The sequence below is a fragment of the Arachis ipaensis genome, chromosome B10 (genome assembly GCF_059453495.1).
Source record: "Arachis ipaensis isolate K30076 ecotype BB chromosome B10, ASM5945349v1, whole genome shotgun sequence".
In the NCBI taxonomy this organism is placed as follows: domain Eukaryota; kingdom Viridiplantae; phylum Streptophyta; class Magnoliopsida; order Fabales; family Fabaceae; genus Arachis; species Arachis ipaensis.
The window spans coordinates 85,348,984-85,371,295 of NC_142435.1; the positions used below are offsets into that span (position 1 = coordinate 85,348,984).

At 39.7% G+C, this 22,312-nt stretch overlaps 1 non-coding gene across 1 annotated transcript; it reads right to left on the reverse strand.

Annotated features, from left to right (window-relative positions):
• Positions 1-2,286: 2,286 nt before the first annotated feature.
• LOC148580703 (small nucleolar RNA R71) lies at positions 2,287-2,390 on the reverse strand. Its single transcript, XR_015896526.1, has one exon. It is a non-coding gene; the product is annotated as a small nucleolar RNA R71 (small nucleolar RNA).
• Positions 2,391-22,312: the final 19,922 nt, after the last annotated feature.

The window sequence follows — 22,312 nt, forward strand, 5'->3', positions numbered from 1 at the left end:
AAAAAGTTTTCAAAAATCTTTCAAAAATTTTCTCATCTGTTTTCGAAAAAAAAAAATGTTTTCAAAAATATATTTTTCTTCAGAATTTTTAAGAATGAATTTTAGTGTTTCATGAAGCATGTGAAGCATGGCTGGCTGTAAAGCCATGTCTAATTCTTTTGGATAGAGCATGTTAAGCTTGTCATGACTGAATTACACTCATATTTTTTAAAGCTTGGCTGGCTATTAAGCCATGCCTGACCCTTTGATTGGAGCTTTAAGACTAACATGGCAAGATTCCTGGAATTCATATTAAAAATTTTGGAATCCTTATTTTTATTTTTCAAAATAATTTTCGAAAAAAAAATAATAAAAATACAAAAAAATTAGAAAATCATAAAAATCAAAAATATTTTTTGTGTTTCTTGTTTGAGTCTTGAGTCATGTTATAAGTTTGGTGTCAATTGCATGTGCATCTTGCATTTTTCGAAAACTTCATGCATTCATAGTGTTCTTCATGATCTTCAAGTTGTTCTTGGTAAGTCTTCTTGTTTGATCTTTGCATTTGCACGTTTTGTGTCTTTTCTTGTTTTTCATATGCATTCTTGAATTCTTAGTGCCTAAGCATTAAAGAATTCTAAGTTTGGTGTCTTGCATGTTTTCTTTGCATTAAAAATTTTTCAAAAATGTGTTCTTCATGTTCATCATGATCTTCATAGTGTTCTTGGTGTTCATCTTGACATTCATAGCATTCTTGCATGCATCACATGTTTTGATCTAAAAAATTCATGCATTGCATAATTTTCATGTTTTTTCTCTCTCATCATAAAAACTCAAAAAATCAAAAAAAAAATATCTTTCCCTCTTTTCTCTCATAATTTCGAAAATTAGATTTGACTTTTTCAAAAATTTTTAAAATCTAGTTGTTTTTATGAGTCAAATCAAATTTTCAATTTAAAAATCTTATCTTTTTCAAAATCTTTTTCACAAATCAAATTTTTTTCATTTTTCTTAGTTATTTTCGAAAATTCTAAAAATATTTTTGAAAAATCTTTTTCTTATTTTTATATCAAATTTTCGAAAATAACATAATCAATTAATGTTTTGATTCAAAAGTTTCAAGTTTGTTACTTACTTGTTAAGAAAGATTCAAACTTTAAGTTCTAGAATCATATCTTGTGATTTTTTGTGAATCAAGTCATTAATTGAGATTTTAAAAATCAAATCTTTTTCAAAACTAATTTCAATCATATCTTTTCAAAATATCTTCTTATCATATCTTTTTCAAAAATTTGATTTCAAAATATCTTTTCTAACTTCCTAACTTCTTATGTTTTCAAAATTTGTTTCAACTAACTAACTAACTTTTTATTTGTTTCCTAACTTTTTCAAAACTACCTAACTAACTCTCTCTCTCTATTTTCGAAAATATCTTCCCCCTTTTTCAAAAATTTCTTTTTAATTAACTAATTATTTTTATTTTTGATTTCAAAATTTTTCAAAAATTACTAACCTTTTTCAAAAACCATTTTCAAAAATCACTAGCTCTTTTTCAAAAATTATTTTCGAAAATTCTCCCTCTCCCATCTTATTCTATTTATTTATTCATCTACTAACATCTCATCTCATATCTATACCCTCCTCACAGTTGTGTTTCTTCCATTATATTACATTCTTTGTCTCCCTCTTTTCTCCCACTAACACAAGGATCCCTATACTGTGGTATAAAGGATCTCTATTATTATTATTTTTATGTGCCCTCTTCTTTGTCATATGAGCAGGAGCAAGGACAAGAACATTCTTGTTGAAGCAGATCCAGAACCTGAAAGGCCTCTGAAGAGAAATTTAAGAGAAGCTAAATTACAACAATCCAGAGATAACCTTTCAGAAATTTTCGAACAGGAAGAGGAGATGGCAGCCGAAAATAATAATAATGCAAGGAGGATGCTTGGTGACTTTACTGCACCTAATTCCAATTTACATGGAAGAAGCATCTCCATTCCTGCCATTGGAGCAAACAACTTTGAGCTGAAACCTCAATTAGTTTCTCTGATGCAGCAGAACTGCAAGTTTCATGGACTTCCATCTGAAGATCCTTTTCAGTTCTTAACTGAATTCTTGCAGATTTGTGATACTTTTAAGACTAATGGAGTAGATCCTGAAGTCTACAGGCTCATGCTTTTCCCTTTTGCTATAAGAGACAGAGCTAGAGTGTGGTTGGATTCTCAACCCAAGGATAGCCTGAACTCTTGGGATAAGCTGGTCAAGGCTTTCTTAGCCAAGTTCTTTCCTCCTCAAAAGCTGAGCAAGCTCAGAGTGGATGTTCAAACCTTCAGACAGAAAGAAGGTGAATCCCTCTATGAAGCTTGGGAGAGATACAAAGGACTGACCAAAAAGTGTCCTTCTGACATGCTTTCAGAATGGACCATCCTGGATATATTCTATGATGGTTTATCTGAGTTATCAAAGATGTCATTGGATACTTCTGCAGGTGGATCCATTCACCTAAAGAAAACGCCTGCAGAAGCTCAAGAACTCATTGACATGGTTGCAAATAACCAATTCATGTACACTTCTGAAAGGAATCCTGTGAATAATGGGACGCCTATGAAGAAGGGAGTTCTTGAGATTGACACTCTGAATGCCATATTGGCTCAGAATAAAATATTGACTCAGCAAGTCAATATGATCTCTCAGAGTCTAAATGGAATGCAAGCTGCATCCAACAGTACTCACGAGGCTTCTTATGAAGAAGGAGCTTATGATCCTGAGAACCCTGCAATAGCAGAGGTGAATTACTTAGGTGAACCTTATGGAAACACCTATAACTCATCATGGAGAAATCATCCAAATTTCTCATGGAAGGATCAAAAGCCTCAACAAGGCTTTAATAATGGTGGAAGAAATAGGTTTAACAATAATAAACCTTTTCCATCATCCACTCAGCAACAGACAGAGAACTCTGAACAAAATACTTCTAATCTGGCAAACTTAGTCTCTGATCTGTCCAAGGCCACTGTGAGTTTCATGAATGAAACAAGGTCTTCCATTAGAAATTTGGAAGCACAAGTGGGCCAGCTGAGTAAAAGGATCACTGAAATCCCTCCCAGTACTCTCCCAAGCAATACAGAAGAGAATCCAAAAGGAGAGTGCAAGGCCATTGACATAAGCAAAATGGCCGAACCCAATGAGGGAGAGGAGGACATGAATCCCAAGGAGGAAGACCTCCTGGGACGCCCAGTGACCAATAAGGAGCTTCCCTCTGAGGAACCAAAGGAATCTGAGACTCATCTAGAGACCATAGAGATTCCATTGAACCTCCTTATGCCCTTCATGAGCTCTGATGAGTATTCCTCTTCCGAAGAGAATGAGGATGTTACTGAAGAGCAAACTGCCAAGTTCCTTGGTGCAATCATGAAGCCAAATGCCAAATTATTTGGCATTGATACTTGGGAAGTTGAACTTCCCTTGTTCATCAATGAACTAAGTGACCTGGATCAACTGACATTGCCTCAGAAGAGACAGGATCCTGGGAAGTTCATAATACCTTGTACCATAGGCACCATGATCTTTAAGGCTCTGTGTGACCTTGGTTCAGGAATAAACCTCATGCTCCTCTCTGTAATAGAGAAACTGGGAATCTATGAGGTGCAAGCTGCTAGAATCTCATTAGAGATGGTAGACAATTCAAGAAAACAGGCATATGGACAAGTAGAGGACGTATTAGTAAAGGTTGAAGGCCTTTACATCCCTGCTGATTTCATAGTCCTGGATACTAGAAAGGAAGAGGATGAATCCATCATCCTAGGAAGACCTTTCCTGGCCACAGCAAGAGCTGTGATTGATGTTGACAGAGGTGAACTAGTCCTTCAATGGAATGAGGACTCCCTTGTGTTTAAAACTCAAGGATCTCCCTCTGCAACCATGGAGAGGAAGCATGAAAAGCTTCTCTCAAAACAGAGTCAACCCAAGCCCCCACAGTCAAACTCTAAGTTTGGTGTTGGGAGGCCACAACCAAACTCTAAGTTTGGTGTTGAACTCCCATATCCAAACTCTAAGTTTGGTGTTGGAGAGTTTCAATAATGCTCTGAACATCTGTGAGGTTCCATGAGAGCCCACTGTCAAGCTATTGACATTAAAGAAGCGCTTGTTGGGAGGTAACCCAATGTTTATTTATCTAACTCTATTATTCTTGTTTTTCATGTTTTCTTAGGTTCATGATCATGTGGAGTCACAAAATAAATATAAAAATTGAAAACGGAGTCAAAAACAGCAGAAGAAAAATCACACCCTGGAGGAGCATCTGCCTGGCGTTCAACGCCAGAACAGAGCATGGTTCTGGCGCTGAACGCCCAAAATGGGCAGCATTCTGGCGCTGAACGCCCAGAACAAGCATGGTTCTGGCGTTCAACACCAGAAATGGCAACAAATGGGCGTTGAACGCCCAAAATGGGCACCAACCTGGCGTTGAACGCCCAGAATTGTGTGCAAGGGCATTTTACATGCCTAAATTGGTGCAGGGATGTAAATGCCTTGACACCTTAGGATCTGTGAACCCCACAGGATTATCTCAGGATCTGTGGACCCCACAGGATCATCTCAGGATCTGTAGACCCCATAGGATCCCCACCTACCTCATCATCTCTCTTTCCATTCATGATCATCCCTTCTGTTTTCCATTTACCACTCACATCCATACACCTACTACCTTCAAAATTCAACATCTCTCTCCCACCCAATCCCACCCATATGGCCGAATACACACATCCATCCATCTCCTCCATATCTTCTTCTTCTTCTTCTATTCTTTCTTCTTTTGCTCGAGGGCGAGCAACATTCTAAGTTTGGTGTGGTAAAAGCATAGCTTTTTTGTTTTTTCCATAACCATTGATGGCACCTAAGGCCAGAGAAACCTCTAGAAAGAGGAAAGGGAAGACAAAAGCTTCCATCAAGGGTCTATAGCTCAGTGGTAGAACATTTGACTGCAAATCAAGAGATCCCTGAGATACCTCAGGGGATACATTTTCTTCCACACAATTATTGGAAGCAACTAAGGGTGGAATATCAAGAGCACTCCATCATCCTTCATGAAATCAGAGAAGATCTAAAAGCAATGAAGGAGGAGCAACAAAGACAAGGAAGAGACATAGAAGTGCTCAAGGACATCATTGGTTCCTCAAGGAGGAAATGCCACCATCACTAAGGTGGATTCATTCCTTGTTCTTATTTCTTCTGTTTTCGTTTTCTATGTTATATGCTTATCTATGTTTGTGTCCTCATTACATGATCATTAGTAGTTAGTAACTATGTCTTAAAGTTATGAATGTCCTATGAATCCATCACCTCTCTTAAATGAAAAATGTTTTAATTCAAAAGAACAAGAAGTACATGAGTTTCGAATTTATCCTTGAACTTAGTTTAATTATATTGATGTGGTGACAATGCTTCTTGTTTTTTTGAATGTATGCTTGAACAGTGCATATGTCTTTTGAAGTTGTTGTTTGAGAATGTTAAATATGTTGGCTCTTGAAAGAATGATGACTAGGAGACATGTTATTTGATAATCTGAAAAATCATAAAAATGATTCTTGAAGCAAGAAAAAGCAGCAAAGAACAAAGCTTGCAGAAAAGAAAAATATAGAAAAAAAAATAGAAAGAAAAAGAAAAAGCAAGCAGAAAAAGCCAAAAGCTCTTAAAACCAAGAGGCAAGAGCAAAAAGCCAATAACCCTTAAAACCAAAAGGCAAGGGCAAATAAAAAGGATCCCAAGGCTTTGAGCATCAGTGGATAGGAGGGCCTAAAGGAATAAAATCCTGGTCTAAGCGGCTAAACCAAGCTGTCCCTAACCATGTGCTTGTGGCGTGTAGGTGTCAAGTGAAAACTTGAGACTGAGCGGTTAAAGTCAAGGTCCAAAGCAAAAAAAGAGTGTGCTTAAGAACCCTGGACACCTCTAATTGGGGACTTTAGTAAAGCTGAGTCACAATCTGAAAAGGTTCACCCAGTTATGTGTCTGTGGCATTTATGTATCCGGTGGTAATACTGGAAAACAAAGTGCTTAGGGCCACGGCCAAGACTCATAAAGAAGCTATGTTCAAGAATCATCATACTGAACTAGGAGAATCAATAACACTATCTGAACTCTGAGTTCCTATAGATGCCAATCATTCTGAACCTCAATGGATAAAGTGAGATGCCAAAACTATTCAAGAGGCAAAAAGCTATAAGTCCCGCTCATCTGATTGGAGCTATGTTTCATTGATAGTTTGGAATTTATAGTATATTCTCTTCTTTTTATCCTATTTGATTTTTAGTTGCTTGGGGACAAGCAACAATTTAAGTTTGGTGTTGTGATGAGCGGATAATTTATACGCTTTTTGGCATTATTTTTAGTATGTTTTTAGTAGGATCTAGTTACTTTTAGGGATGTTTTCATTAGTTTTTATGTTAAATTCACATTTATGGACTTTACTATGATTTTTTGTGTTTTTCTATGATTTCAGGTATTTTCTGGCTGAAATTGAGGGACTTGAGCAAAAATCAGATTCAGAGGTTGAAGAAGGACTGCTGATGCTGTTGGATTCTGACCTCCCTGCACTCAAAATGAATTTTCTGGAGCTACATAACTCGAAATGGCGAGCTTCCGATTGCGTTGGAAAGTCGACATCCAGGGCTTTCCAGCAATATATAATAGTCCATACTTTGGACAAGAATAGACGACGCAAACTGGCGTTCAACACTAGCTCTCTGCCCAAATCTGGCGTCCAGCGCCAGAAAAGGAGCCAAAACCAGAGTTGAACGTCCAAAGTGGCACAAAAGCTGGCGTTCAACTCCAAGGAGGACCTCTACATGTGCAACACACAAAGCTCAGCCCAAGCACACACCAAGTGGGCCCCGGAAGTGGATTTATGCATCAATTACTTACTTCTGTAAACCCTAGTAGCTAGTTTATTATAAATAGGACCTTTTACTATTGTATTAGGCATCTTTGATCAGTTGTATGCTATCTTAGATCACGTTTGAGGGCTGGCCTCTCGGCCATGCCTGGACTTTCACTTATGTATTTTTAACGGTAGAGTTTCTACACTCCATAGATTAAGGTGTGGAGCTCTGCTGTTCCTCAAGGATTAATGCAAAGTACTACTGTTTTCTATTCAATTCATCTTGTTTCGCTTCTAAGATATTCATTCGTACTTCAATCTGAATGTGATGAACGTGACAATCATCATCATTCCCTATGAACGTGTGCCTGACAACCACTTCCGTTCTACCTTAGACTGAATGAGTATCTCTTAGATCTCATAACAAGAATCTTCGTGGTGTAAGCTAGAATGATGGCGGCATTCAAGAGAATCCGGAAGGTCTAAACCTTGTCTGTGGTATTCCGAGTAGGATTCAATGAATGAATGACTGTGACGAGCTCCAAACTCGCGATTACGGGGCGTTAGTGACAGACGCAAAAGGATAGTAAATCCTATTCCAGCATGATCGAGAACCGACAGATGAATAGCCGTGCCGTGACAGGGTGCGTTGACCATTTTCACTGAGAGGATAAGATGAAGCCATTGACAAGGGTGATGCCTCCAGACGATTAGCCGTGCCGTGACAGGGCATTGGATCATTTTCCCGAGAGATGACCGAAAGTAGCCATTGACAGTGGTGATGTATCACATAAAGCCAGCCATGGAAAGGAGTAAGACTGATTGGATGAAGATAGCAGGAAAGCAGAGGTTCAGAGGAACGAAAGCATCTCCATTCGCTTATCTGAAATTCTTACCAATAAATTTCATAAGTATTTCTATCCCTATTTTATTATATTATTTTCGAAAACTCTATAACCATTTGATATCCGCCTGACTGAGATTTACAAGGTGACCATAGCTTGCTTCATACCGACAATCTCCGTGGGATTCGACCCTTACTCACGTAAGGTATTACTTGGACGACCAAGTGCACTTGCTGGTTAGTTATACGAAGTTGTGAAGACATGTTTAGACCATGGTCCTGTGCATCCGTTTTTGGTGCCATTGCTAGGGAATCAATTTCGAACAAAAATTCACAACCTGAGTAGCAATTTTGCATACCACCAACTATAGACTATTATATATGGTTGGAAAGCTTTGAATGTCAGCTTTCTAACCCATTTGGAATCACCTCAATTGGACATCTACAACTCAAGTTATGCTCCTTTGAAAAGGACAAGGTCGCTGGCTTTGGTGTGCAGCGTTTGAGGCGACGTTTGCCTCAAATATGGTCGAAAACGCCAGATTTTGGAGACTCAAACACATTGTTCACCCCATACTATTATACATTGTTGGAAAGCCCTGAATGTCTACTTTCCAATGCCATTAAAAGCGCATCATTCGGAGTTCCACAGCTCGAGTTATACTCCGTCGAAGGTGCAGAGGTCAGTTGGCCTCACTGCAAGTTGCCACCATGTTCGTTTATGCACATTTCGGGGCAGTTTTCTCCCTCAATTTTAGTGTCCACCATGCAGTGCCATATATGCTTGGAAAGCTCTCAATTCCTACTTTCCATTGCTTTTTGAATCACCTCATTTGGAGCTCTGTAGCTCAAGTTATTCATGTTGGAAGTATACCCCTTCAGGCTGTTGTGGCGTGTGGCGCCAACGTTTGCCAAAAAGCCTGAGGCAAACGTTGGCGCAAGCTTTTTCCTCCAGGGTGTAGGTTTTGTGATGCCAACGTTTGCCAAAAAGTTTGAGGCAAACTTTGGCTCAAGCTTTTTTCCCAAAAATTTGAGCTAAAGTTTGAGGCAAACTTTGGCTCAAACTTTTTATTCTCTCTTGCTCTTAGCCATTCCTTCTTCCTTCAACCTTCTTCAAAACTCTTTTCACCTATCATCAATCAACCAAACACATCAAAGCTATGCTCAAAATCATGAGTTTGTTATTCTTTCATAATATATGACAATCATAGCATAAAATCTCATGAAATTGCATTAATTCATCCATGGTTGATTGAATCAAAAGAAACATGGAAATCTACCCAATTGGCTTGCTTATGGCTCAAGAAAGTGCATAAAACCTATTGAAAACAAAGGAAAAAGCATAGAAAAACATGACATGGTGACATGTCATCATTAACGTTCAGTGAAAATATGGGTTCGAGAACGTTAGTGACAATCACCTTTTTCACTAACGTTCCTCACCCAAGTAAGAGCCACGTTAACTTCAACGTTAGTGGCACAAACGTTGCCACTAACGTTGCGTCTTTGTCCTACGCACACGTTATTGGGACTTGCCTTTCCCAATAACGTTGAGAAGTCTCCCCCTTCCCTACGTTAGAGTCCACGTTAACTTAGTTAACGTGGCTCTTTTAACGTAGGCTTGCCAACCTTCGAGAACGTTAGTGACACTTACCATTGTCACTAATGTTCCAATGTGCCCCTATTTCTCACGTTAGAGTCCACGTTAACTAGGTTAACGTGGCTTCTAATGTGGCCATGCTAGCCATCTCCAACGTTAGTGACAAAGTTGAGTGTCACTAAGGTTGGCTCATCATTCCCTTATCCACGTTAGCTTCCACGTTAACTAAGTTAACGTGGGAGTTAACTTGGCTCATAGTGGCTTGTGTGGGCTCATTCCAACATTAGTGACAATGTTGGGTGTCACTAACGTTGGCGATCACCTCCCTTCTTCACGTTAACTTCCACGTTAACTAAGTTAACGTGGGACTTAACGTGGCTTATAGGGGCTTGTGTGGGTTCCTTCCAACGTTAGTGACAATGTTTGGTGTCACTAACGTTGTCGACCACCTTGTTTCTTCACGTTAGCTTCCACGTTAACTAGGTTAACGTGGGAGTTAACGTGGCTTATTGTGACTTGGCCAACGTTAGTGATAAAGTTGAATGTCACTAACGTTGGCTTTCCCTTTACTTCTCAACGTTAGAGGCCACGTTAACTAAGTTAACGTGGCAACTAACGTGGCCACTTATGAGCTTGGTCCAACGTTAGTGATAATGTTTAGTGTCGCTAACGTTGGCTCCATTTCCTTTCTTCCACGTTAGAGTTCACGTTAACTTAGTTAACGTGACTCTTAACGTGGGCAATGATGGCTTCTAGAGCGATATTGGCAATTACTTTTCTCATTAACTTTGAAAGTTACTCCCATTCCACGTTAGTGTTAACGTTAGTATAACTAACGTAGCCACTAATGTGGTTCTTCTTTGCTTCTTTTGTCCTGAAATCAAGCAATAAAGTGCATCAAAGTTCTAATCCAAGTCATGGGAAATGCAACATCCAATTTGTCATTAAATTCATGAAAAATCCTCATGAAATCATGTAAGGTGCACAATGTATGCTCGAATCAAGATGTAAGTGAATATCTACCCAAAACTAACTTATTTCCTAAGGAAATGCATGAAACTACCCTAAAAACAGTAAAGAAAAGGTCAGTGAAACTGGCCAAAATGCCCTGGCATCACAACACCAAACTTAAAGCTTGCTTGTCCCTAAGCAAGTACTGGAACAAGAGAATGATGAATGGAATGCCAAGAGAAATGAATTATTCTTGTGGAAGTCATGTCCCTGGTTTTTTGGTGGTTTCATGCATAGCAACTTAGGTTCATTCTTGGCTTTCAGACTTTTATCATGTCCTAGAATACTCACTGTGATTACATCCCATGAGACTTTTATTCATTGATCCTTTTATTGTTATTTCAGGGATTATTTGTGTTCTTAGGCTAAGTGCTCTGTAAGGGGGCGACTCTTTAAGATAAGCTTTCAGCCAACACTCCCGAACTAGTTGGTTCAAGGTGCTGGGTGTTAAGACACCCCTAAGGACTTACTCCCTCAAGTCTCTTTCTCCCATACATACACACCACAGGCATATAGTTTATTTATTTTCTTTTCTTGAGACCTTGGTGTCCAGCACCTCTTTGGGTTACTAAATGCTCTGTAGTGAAGGTTACTCTTGATAGTGAACTTTCAGCTGATAATCCCGAGTTAGTTAACCCAAGTTATCAAGTGATAAGGCACCCCTAAGAGCTTATTCATCCAAGTAGATCCCTCATACAGGAGCACCACAGACATATGCCTCAAGATTAAAACCATTGGTGCCTAGCCTTATTGCTTACTCTTTTTCTTTTATTTTTCAACCTTTATTGTTCTTTCTTTTTTTCTTATTAGGATCTTCTTATTTAGCTAGTCTCATGGGGTGTGTCTCAAGCATAGTATTCATGACAGATAGTTGTCCTCCCACCTTGTGGTTGAACCAACTTAGCTAACTTATAACAATACCATAAACTCATGAACTTACTCCATAGTATGAACTCCTCTCTGGTCTTTTGAAACACTAATTCTCTTTCTCATTTGATTCAAAGGGACAAGCATAAAAGTAAGTAAAGAAATGATGCAGTGACATAGAGACTAGCAAACATAGACCTATTCAAAAAAAAACTTTAAAAGACAGAATTGAAAAGGTTCAAACTATTATGGAAGCATGTTCTATTTCATACAAGATCTTCCTTATTCAAAGCATAGAAAAAGATGGACCAAAGAAGGAACTCCACCACCTTTTACTCATGTGGTTGCCCATGCTCTCCTCCTTGCTTGTCCTCCTTGTGTCCCTCTTGAGTGCTCGTACTCCCATTCCCTTTGCTTTTTCCAATCAACTTCTTCCAGAAACCACCATCTTCCATCTTCTTCTTGAGTGTTTCCTTCTGCTGTTTCACCTTCCTTTCTTCTTGTTCTACAAAATCTTTTTGGACCTCATCATATGTAGGGATGGCATAGTGTAGATGATGCATATTACTAGACATGTAGTTCAACTTGGCCTTAGTGTTTATGTTGAACTCCTCCCTATGTAGTTGCCGTCCTTCATTAAGTACAGTGAACTCATTGAATGCTTTCATCTGAGCTATTTGCCGCTGATTGAGTTCTTGCAAGTGCTTATCTTGAAGTTCTTGCCTCTCAGTAACTTGGTGGATGGCTTGAGTGAGCTGGGAGTATTGTTCCTGTTGCTGCTCCATTTGTTGTTTCTACCATACTTCTTGTCGGCTCATCCAGTTGGACTGAAGGTTTAGTATATGCTCTTGTCCTTCCATCTGTCTCTTAGAAGGTGGTTCATATTCAAGTCGGTTGGGTCATGATGCTCTTCTTGTTGATATTCTTCCTGATGATGCTCTTCTTGGTGAGCTCCTTCTTTCGCTTTTAGCTTCCCTATTTGTGGCCTTCTTTGTTGCTGAGCAGGTGTAGTATAGACCAGACGCTGGATAGTCATTAGCCTCCCAGGGTTCACCCAGTCTGGATTGCTATCCTCAAAGACGACCTTGGCCTTTGTGTACAATCTGAGAATGGTGCTGGGGTACCAAAGCCTGGCACCTGAATCAGCCTTCTCAGCTGACTCTTGAATCCCCTCAGCTATGAGTTCATGCACATTGATTTCTCCACCCTGTACTAGGCAATGTACCATAGTCGCTCGATTAATATTGACCTCTGAATTATTTGCAGCTGAGAGGATGGACCTCCTTACGAGTTCAAACCACCCTTTGGCTTCCGGGCTAAGGTCTCCCCTCTTGATGAACCGGGGTCTTCCATCTGCATACCTCTCCCAATCAGCTGCTATGACACAGATGTCAGTCACAATTTCTATGAGCTCATCATTGTCAGGGCTCTTACTTATCCTTGCATGATAACTGGGCTCATCAAAATGTGGTGATCTCAAGTGAAGAGTTCTTGTTATAGCATTTGGGCTGAAGTCTACCTCCTTTCCTCTTACATAGCTTTTGAAGGTTGGGGCCCTGGTTTTGTCTTCTCTAATGATGCGGGGAAAACTTGTCTCTCAACAAATCTTCCTTCGGCAAGTGTACCGAAGTTGTCGTCAAGTAAAAACTCACAATAGAGTGAGGTCGAATCCCACAGGGATTGATTGATCAAGCAACTTTAATTAGAAGAATGTTCTAGTTGAGCGAATCCAGAAATTGGGTTGAGAGTTGTAGAAAATAAAATGGTGGGAATGTAAATAACAGAAAAGTAAATGCTAAAATTAATGGACTGGAAGTAAATGACTGAAAATAAATTACAGAATTATAAATGGGAATGGGGAATTTGCTCATAAAAGTAAATCGCAGAAATTAAAGAGAATGGGTAAGATTAGAGATGGGGAGTTCATTGGGCTTAGGAGATGTTGCAATTCTCTGGATCAAGTTCATTTTCATCTCTTCCTCAATCAATGCACTCATTGATCTCCTTGGCAATCTTAAGTGATTGAATTGCAATTCCTTGCAATTCAATCTCTCAAATCTTGATCAATAGCCAATTCCTTAGTCAATTGCTCATGAGAAGAGATGAAGTGTGGTCACTGATTATACCACATGCATTTCCCAAACCAAGTATTGAGAGGGTTACAGTCACATACCCATCCAAACCCAATTTGGTCCAGCATGAGAAAGCATTTCTAGCTTGATCTCTTCATTCCTCTTCCAAGGTTCAAAAGAGATCCAAGTTTGAATAGCTTCTCTTCCAAGATAACTACTCAGTTGGATGAAGATCGAAAGCTTTCAAGTAAAATCAAGAGGAAAGATAGAAGAAGAACAATGAAAATTAGTATTGATCCATCAAATTACAACAGAGCTCCCTAACCCAATGAAAGGGGTTTAGTTGTTCATAGCTCTTGAAAATGAAAACAAAGATGGAGAATACATCATAAAACTAGAAATTGCAAAGAAAGTAAAATACAGAGAGTAGTTCTTCAGCCTCCAGAACTATTTTACAATTCAAAGCTACTCCTATATATACTACTCTTCTCAACTTCTAGTTCACTCTTCAAGTCTTGGGCCTTTGGATCTTGAGTTTGAAGCAGTTCCTTTCTTTATTTGGGCTTGGCTTTGCTTGCAGAGAAAAAGTGCAGAGTGGGCAGAGACTTAAGCTCAGGGCGTAAGGAGTGTTAATCATTTAGTGAAAGTCCAAGTTCGGGAACGTTAGTGACACTTAACATTATCACTAACGTTCCAATGCACCCCTTTTGCCTTACGTTAAAACCCACGTTAACTAGGTTAACGTGGCTTTTAACGTTGCCTTGTCAACCTTCGAGAACGTTAGTGACACTCAACATTGTCACTAACATTCCAGTGTGCCCCTTCTTGCTTCACGTTAAAGCTCGCGTTAACTAGGTTAACGTGGCTTCTAACGTGGCCTTTGCCATCCTTCGAGAACGTTAGTGACATTCAACATTGTCACTAACTTTCCAATGTGCCCCTAGGTCTCACGTTAGAGTTCACGTTAACTAGGTTAGCGTGGCTTCTAACGTGGCCATCTTTTAGCCATCCCAACGTTAGTGACAATGTTGAGTGTCACTAACGTTGGCTCATCCTTCATTTCTCATCGTTAGCTTCCACGTTAACCAAGTTAACGTGGAAGTTAACGTGACTCTTGGGGTTGTGTGGTTGCTTCAACGTTAGTGACAATGTTGAGTGTCACTAACGTTGTCGACAACTCTTCATCCTCTACGTTAGTTCCCACGTTAACCAAGTCAACGTGGGAGTTAACGTGGTACTTAGCACCATAGGCCAACGTTAGTGACAATGTTGAGTGTCACTAACGTTGGCTCAACTTCTTTTCTCCACGTTAGAGTTCACGTTAACTTGGTTAACGTGACTCTCTAACGTGGGCATTGATGGCTTTTTGAGAGTGTTATTGGCAATCACTTTTCTCATTAATCTTGCAAGTTACCTCCCTTTTTCTTGCTTCTTTTTGGTCCTGAAATCAAGCAACAAAGTGCATCAAAGCTCTAGTCCAAGTCATGAGTAATGCAACATAATATTTGTCACTAAACTTATGCAAAATCCTCATAAAATCATGTAAAATGCACAATGTATGCTTGAGTAAAGGCATAAGTGAATATTTACCCAAAACTAGCTTATTTCCTAAAGAAATGCATGAAACTAACCTAAAAATAGTAAAGAAAAGGCCAGTGAAACTGGCCAAGATGCCCTGGCATCACAACACCAAACTTAAAGCTTGCTTGTCCCTAAGCAAGTACTGGAACAAGAGAATGATGAATGGAATATCCAGAGGAATGAGTCATCCTTGTGGAAGTCATATTACTGATTTTATGGTGGTTTCATGCATAGCAACTTAGGTTCATTCCATTACTGGCTTTCAGACTTTTATCATGTCCCTAAACACTTACTTTGTTTATATCTCATGAGACTTTTATTCGTTGATCCTTTTATTGTTATTTCAAGGGTTATTTGTGTTATTTAGGCTAAGTGCTCTGTAAGGGGGCAACTCTTTAAGATAAGCTTTCAGCCAATGATGCTGCATAAATTTGTTATGCTACGATTTAGGAAATTGCACGATCGGCAAAATTCCTTCCGGCAAGTGCACCGGTTATCGTCAAGTAAAAACTCACAATAGAGTGAGGTCGAATCCAACAAGGATTGGTTGAGTGAGCAATTCGGATTAGAAGTGTGTTCTAGTTGAGCGGAATCAAGATTTAGATGAGAGTTGCGGAATGTAAAATTGGCGGGAAACGTAAATGACAAGAAATTGAAATGGCGGAATCTTAAATTTGCATGAATTAAAGAGCAGAAGCTAAATTGCTGAAATTAAAAGGGAATGGGGGTGATTGCATGAATTGAATTGCAGAATGTAAAGAGAAAGTGGAAATCAGAAATGGGGAATTCATTGGGTTATAGGAGATATTGAGATCTCCGAATCAAAACATGTTTATCTCTTCCTCAACCAATGCGTTCATTAAATTTTGCTTGGCAATCTTATATGATTGGATCCCAATCCCTTGGCTCACCAATTCTCTCTAAAAACAAACAAATTCCCAATCCCTTGGTTTAAATGTTCATAAGAAGAGATGATGCTCGATCACTGATTATACCACACAGTTTCATGAACCACAATTTGGTAGGATTACATGTCACAATATCCATCCAAACCCCAATCCAATTCACTGTGAGAAAGCTTCTCTAGCATGAATCCTCCATTCCTTTCCCAAGGTTCCGAAGGATTCCAATTATGGGTAGTTTCTTTCCCAAGACAACTACCCAATGGAATTAGATCGAGAAGCTTTCTAACAAAATTCAAGAGAAAAGATTGAAGAAGAAGATAAAACTATTATTGATTCATTGAATTACAATAGATCTCCCTAACCCAATGAAAGGGGTTTAGTGAGTCATAGCTTTGAATTCAATTACAAAACTAAAAGAAAATGATCCAAAGTTCTCCCCCTCAGGGGCTGGATTCCCCCTCAATCCCCCCTTTTTTCTCAAATGCAGAAACTAAGGCCTTTAAATAGGCTCCCTAAATTACAAAATGAAAATGAAATTCAAAGCAAATTACAATCAAATGAAAATAAACTATTCTAGATGATTCTTGTGGCCTTGATTTGGTGTTGTTGATGGGCCTTGCTTGCTTGAAGGGTAGAGTGACATAATTGATCCAAAAAGGATAATGATCCATTAAACTACACTCAAATGTTGCACCCCCCTTTCTTGAGTCGTCACTTTGTTCTCTTGTCAACCTTGCCAATTTGATGCCAAATATAGACTATTATACCTCGTTGGAAAGCTATGGATGTCAGCTTTCTAACGCAACTAGAAGCACCTCAATTGAATCTCTACAACTCGAGTTATACTTCATGGAAGGTGAAGAGGTCAGCTGGCCTGATTGCATGTTGGTACTATGCTCTTCTATGCACATTACGGGGCTGTTTTCTCCCTCAATTGTTAGTATCCACCATGCATGCCATATATGCTTGGAAAGCTCTAGATGTCTTCTTTCCAATGCATTTTGAATCACCTCATTTGGAGTTTTGTAGCTCAAGTTATTTATGTTTGAAGAAGGCATGGTCAAGCTGTTCCATATAACACGTTTAAGCTCCAGTTTAAGCTTAAACTGGAGCTTAAACGCTGGCACTCCCTGGAGGCACAAGCTCGAGCACGTTTAAGCTTCAGTTTAAGGTTAAACTGAAGCTTAAACGTGGAAATGGAAGAAGGCAACCCTGGAGTGTGGAATTGTCGAACACGTTTAAGCTTCAGTTTAAGGTTAAACTGGAACTTAAACTCCACATGTGATATTCAAGCTTCCTTTATTGATTTTGTTGCTTCCTTGCTTAGCCTCTTCTTCCCTGAAATCATCCAAACAATTGCATCAAAGTCTTGCAAAATTTCATGAGAAATCTTCCATTAATAGCATTCAAGTAATATAACTAAAAACTCATGGAATTTGCATCAAAATCATACTGTATGGATGGTTCATTGCTTTGTTATTCTTTTAACCATTCTTGGTTACTTTAAGCTCAAGAAAATGCATAAAACAACTAAAACTATCAAAAAAATGCTAGTGAAACTAGCTTAAGATGCCTTGGCATCAGCCAACACTCCCGAACCAGTTGGTTCAAGGTGCTAGGTGTTGAAGCACCCCTAAGGACTTACTCCCTCAAGTCTCTCCCCCATACATACACACCACAGGCATATAGTTTATTTATTTTCTTTTCTTGAGACCTTGGTGTCCAGCACCTCTTTGGGTTACTAAATGTTTTGTAGTGAGGGTTACTCTTGATAGTGGATTTTCAGCTGATAATCCCGGGTTAGTTAACCCAAGTTACCAAGTGATAAAGCACCCCTAAGAGCTTATTCATCCAAGTAGATCCCTCACACAGGAGCACCACAGACACTTGCCTCAAGATTAAAACCATTGATGCCTAGCCTTGCTGCTTACTCTTTTTCTTTTGTTTTTCACTTCCATTGTTCTTTCCCTTTTCTTTTCTTAGGATCTTGTTATTATCTTAGTCTCATGAGTATATCCAAAGTCAAGTTTTCAGGGTAGATAGTTGTCCTCCTAGCCTTGTGGTTGAACCAACTTAGCTAACTTATTACTACCCCAAAGATTCATGAATGCACTTCCACAATATGAACCCTACTCTGGTCTTTTAAAAACATAAACATTCTCTTCTTCATTTGATAAAAAGGGACAAGCTTACAAGTAAATAAGGGAATGATACAGTGACATTTAAACCAGAAATCATGGACCTATTCAGAAGGAAAACTTAAAAGACATAATTTTAAAAAGTTTAAACATAACATGGAAGCAGGTTCTATTTCATACAAGATCTTCCTTATTTAAAGCATATAAAACAATGGACTAAAAGGAACTCCACCACCTTTCATTCATGTGGATGCCCGTGCTCCCCTCCTTGCTTGTCCTCATTGTGTCTCTCTTGAGTGCTTGTGCTTCCACTTCCTTTGTCTTTTCCAAGCAGCTTCTTCCAGAAACCACTATCTTCCATCTTCTTCTTGAGTGTCTCCTTTTGCTGTTTCACTTTCCTCTCTTCTTGTTCTACAAATTCTTTTTAGACCTCATCATATGTGGGGATGGCATAGTGTAGATGATGCATATTAGTGGTCATGTAGTTCAACTCGGCTTGAGTGTTTACATAGAACTCCTCCCTATGTAGTTGCCTTCCTTCATTGAGTACACTGAACTCATTGAAAGTTTTCATTTGGGCTATCTGCCGCTGGTTGAGCTCTTGCAAGTGCTTCTCTTGAATCTCTTACTTCTCATTCACTTGGTTGATGGCTTGAGTGAGCTAGGAGTATTGTTCCTGCTGCTGCTCCATTTGTTGTTTTTGCCATGCTTCCTGTTGACTCAGCCGGTTCAGTATTTGCTCTTGTCCTTCCATATGTCTCTGTCCTAAATCTTCAATGGCTCTTAGAAGGTGAGTCATATTCAAGTTGGCTGAGTCATGATGCTCTTCTCGTTGATATTCTTCCTGATGGTATTCTTCTTGATGAGCTCCTTCCTGGGCCCTTTGCCCTCCTATATGTGGCCTTCTTAGTTGCTGAGCCGGTGTGGTATAGACCATTCGCTCGAGTGTGATTGGCCTCCCTGGGTTCACCCAGTCTGGGCTGCTGTCCTCAAATATTACCTTGGCCTTGTTGCACAAGTGGAGAATGGTGCTGGGGTACCAAAGTCTGGCACCTGAGTCAGCTTTCTCAGCTGACTCTTGAATCCCTTCGGCAATGAGCTCATGCACTTTGATTTCCCCACCTTGTACTAAGCATTGTACCATAGTGGCTCGATTGATGTTGACCTCTGAATTATTAGCAACTGGTAGGATGGACCTCCTTACAAGCTCAAACCACCCTTTAGCCTCAGGGTGAAGGTCTCCCCTTTTTATAAATTTTGGTCTCCCATCTGAATACCTCTCCCAGTCAGCGGCTATGACACAAATATCTGATGCTATCTCTGAAAGCTCATCCTTATCGGGGCTTCTACTTATCCTTGCCTGATAACTCTCCTCATCAAAATGAGGTGATTTCAAGTGAAGAGCTCTTGTTATGGCACTTGGGCTGAAGTCCACTTCCCTTCCTCTTACATAGCTTTTGAAGGTTGGGGCTTGGGTCTTATCCTCTCTAACTGCATTTGCATAGAATTCTTTGTTGAGGTTTCCATTAATCTTCCCCTCTGGACTGGTGAGCAATTGCCACCCCCTCTGTTCGATTTTTCTCCAAATCTGTGGTGATTCATTGGCATTGATTTGGAAGATTAATTCTGGCAATATCCTTCTGGCACTTATCCGCTCAAATTCATGCTCATGAAAGGCAGTCTTGAATCTTTTGTCATCAAAAGGAGTACTCATCATAGGTTCCATCCTCTTTTGCCTCTTTGAGCTTGATGATGCCATGACTTGAGTTGTTGTTTGAGGGGGTTTGAGGCTTCGGATAGATGAAGAGTGGGTTGGTTAAAGCAATGTGTGATGAAGGGTTTAATGTGCCAATAGAAGTGTGGAGAGTGGGGATTTGAAAGTGAGGAGTGAGCATGCACTAAGGTTCACTTATATAAGAAAATTATGAGTGAATGAAGGGTGTGGATTGCATGAATGTTTACTAAATAGACGGATGGGGTTGTGTATGAAGGAAAGACAAGGATCATCACTTAATGAGAATGATTGGTTCGGTCTTCAAGGGTCTTCTTTCTCCAATGTTGCATGGCAGCGTTTCCCCATGCGTTCCCTCTTGAGACATGTGTGTAGTGCTCTTCATTAATTGGCGAAATCTCCCCCATTTAATTGTCCAATCAATCCCTTTTCATACGTCTTTTCCTTTCCTATAAAGATTTGAATTAAGGAAATTAATATCATAAAAAAAATTAAACTCTACGGCTAGAATAAAATGAAAGAAAGGATTTGATTGTTTATTTATGAATTCTAACTAACTAACTAACTATTGGTGGTTCCTTATATGCATTTTGGTGGCACCATGGGGTGACACCAAACTTAGTTTGAAGCACTGTGATGAAAGTTTTGTGTTCAAAGCTCCCAAGACTAGCATGCAACTTGGTTTGCTTTGAACACCAAACTTGTTCCTCACTATATTCTGTATAAGAAGATTTTCACCAATTGTTTGTTAAGTTTGGATTGAAGCTCATAAAGATTGACTTATTCATTATCATCTGAAAGCATATAAAACATGGGTTGCCTCCCATGAAGCGCTTCTTTAGCATCACTAGCTTGATGTTTTTCTTTCATCACGGTGGTTGGTAGTGCTTAAAGTCCTCCCCTCTTGCTGTAGACTTGTATCCATTGGTTGGATCAATGATCTCCACATGTTCCAGGGAAAGAACTCTGTTGATAGTGAAGACCTTGGGTAATTGAGATGGCATAGTAGGGAGATTAGGGGGAATATCTGGGAAGTAGGCTGAGACAACTCTATCCCTTGGAGAGAAGTCTTCCGTAGGGATCTTCTTGTTCCTCCATCTCCTTGGTACCTTCTTCTTTGTTTCTTTTGAGGTTGCCTTCCCCTTGGTGACCTCTTTTCTCCAAGGAGTTGTGATGCTGTCTTCACCTGCCTCTAGAGGTTTGGGTTCCTCCGACTTTTCCTTGAGCTGTGGCAATTGCTGTTTTCCTTGTTTGTCAGTTAAGGGGGTCTCAGATCGAACTGGCTGTGCTTCAGTGTTTGTTTCCTCCTTCAGTGTCTCATTATCATTTGTGCTTAGTTCCTTGTCCTCTTGATCTGTTTCTTGTGAGAGTTTGAAAACATTGAAGCTGAGTCGTTCATCATGGATTCTCAATATTAGCTCCCCTTTCTCTACATCGATAAGTGCTCTGACCGTAGCTAGAAATGGTCTTCCCAATATGATTAGGTGAGTGTGACTTTCTTCCATGTCCAGAATGACAAAGTCTGTTGGGAGAAAGTACTTTCCAACCTTTAGCAACACATTTTCCACCACTCCTATTGCTTGCTTTTGAGTTTTGTCAGCCAGTCTGATAATGACATCTGTAGGCATTATCTCATTGATCTGCAGCCTCTTCACCAGGGATAAGGGCAGTAAGTTGATGCTGGCCCCTAAATCGCATAGTGCTCTGTCGAACATATTTTCACCTATGGCACAAGGGATATGAAAACTTCCTGGGTCTCTTCTTTTTGTAGGCAACTCAGGTTGAATAAGGGCACTACATTCCTTGTTCATCACTATAGTCTGCCCTCCCTTAAGTGAGCTTTTCCTGGGAAGAAGTTCCTTCATATACTTGATGAATGCAAGCATTTGTTGAATTGCCTTGATGAATGGTATGTTCACATGCAGAGATGCAAACAAGTCTAGGAACCTTGAGTATATTCTTTTTCCCACAGCACCATTGAGCAGTTGAGGGAATGGTGCATAGAGCTTCAGCAGCTCTTGTTGTGAGATTTCTGGTTCTTTGTGATCTCTATCCTCCTCCTTTGTTGAGATGTCTTTAGGTTGTTTGCACATTTTGCCTTGCTTGTCTTCAATCTCTTGATCACTTGTAGTGACCATTTTGCAATCTTCCCATCTTACTTTCTTTGCTTCTCCCTTGGGGTTTTTCTCAGTGTCACTTGGGAAGCTATCAGTAGGTTTGGGAATCTTCTCAGCTAAATATCCCACCTAAAATTCCATCTTCCTAATGGTTTCTCCCTGGTTCTTAATATTGGCTCGCACCTCCTCTTTGAACACCTTATTTTCTTGAATCTCTTGGCATATTCCTTCAAGTAAGGCTTCAATCTTAGAGAGCCTGTCATCAATTGATGAGTGGTTCGGAGCAGATGTGCTGTTTTGGTTTTGATAAGTATGTGGAGAAGTGTTGTTGTGGGGGTGTTGAGATGTCCTCTGGGTGAATTGTTGGTGAGCTGCATTGTTGTTGGAGTTGTAACGTCTCTGGTCTTGGTTTTGATCTTGCTCACTTCCCCACCCAAAGTTCGGGTGGTTTCTCCATCCAGGGTTGTAAGTCTTGGAGTATGGATCATAGTTTTCCCTTGGTGAATTCCCAATGTAGTTGGCTTGCTCCTGACTCCCTTCTGCTTCTTGGTTTACTCCTTCTTGTGTTGTTGATGAAGTGGAGATTGCT